Source organism: Frankliniella occidentalis, unplaced genomic scaffold, assembly GCF_000697945.3.
Source record: "Frankliniella occidentalis isolate FOCC.00 unplaced genomic scaffold, Focc_3.1 Scaffold21, whole genome shotgun sequence".
NCBI classification, from domain to species: Eukaryota; Metazoa; Arthropoda; class Insecta; order Thysanoptera; family Thripidae; genus Frankliniella; species Frankliniella occidentalis.
This window is the reverse complement of record NW_026267151.1, coordinates 2418743-2419690: the sequence shown is the minus strand read 5'-3', so window position 1 is coordinate 2419690 and position 948 is coordinate 2418743.

Genomic DNA, 948 nt, shown 5'->3' with positions numbered 1-948 from the left:
AGCATTCGTACGGAGCGGCCGAGCGCGCGCACCGAGTAGTAGGGGACGCTGGCCGCGGGGAGCGCTAGTGCGCCCCAAATTGGGCGGCGCCCGTAGCATGCGATGTGGATCTCTCAGGTACTGTTCTGTTCTCTCTGGGCGCGTTGGGCGGGAGCAGGCCGGCCAGGTCGCGCCTGATCCGCCGGATGGAGTTCGGATTGATCCCGAAATCGGACGCAATCTCGGTCAGGTCCCCCCCGGCGTTGCGGCGGCGGACGATCTCCATCTTCTGCTCGAAGGTGAGGCCTCTCCGCGCGCGGCGGCGGCGGCCGGTGACAACGGACTGGGCAGCCATAGAGCGGCTCGAGGACCACGACGACGACACAAACTGCGATGTTCACGTGGCGGAGGCTGGCGGAGCTATGGCTCTCGGCCAGTGGCGTGGCTCCCCACCTCACCTCGCCTCGCCGCCGCTGGGGGAGCCCGGCCCGGAGGGAGCGAGCAGAGCAAAAATATTTCATGTTGAACTTTTGGAGTATATTTTCACAGTATGCTGTGTAGAAACACTCGGGAATTCAAACAGTATTAATATCTTAGTGAAAATAATTATGTTCAAGTGTCAGCAGGCACGAAAAGTTAGCGTGATTGGGTTTTCAGGATGGTACGCCCTCCAGCGTCCCTCTGGTTCCGCCCCGCAAAATCGGGCACCGGATGTCCCTATCTGTTTGAAGATCTCAACTGGTTGTCTCTGAACGCGCCTGCCGGGCCCGCCCGGCCCGCCGCGCACAGGAAGCTGTTCAGGCGCAGCGCGCAGCCCGACGTGGACGCCGAGGTGCTCAAGTGGTACACGACGCAGCGGGCGCTCGGGGACAACGTGAGCCGCGCCCAGCTCCGGGAGTACGCCATCATGGCCGCCCGCCAGCTCCACGGGCCCGCGAGCACCTTCAAGGCGAGCCCAGGATGGCTGAA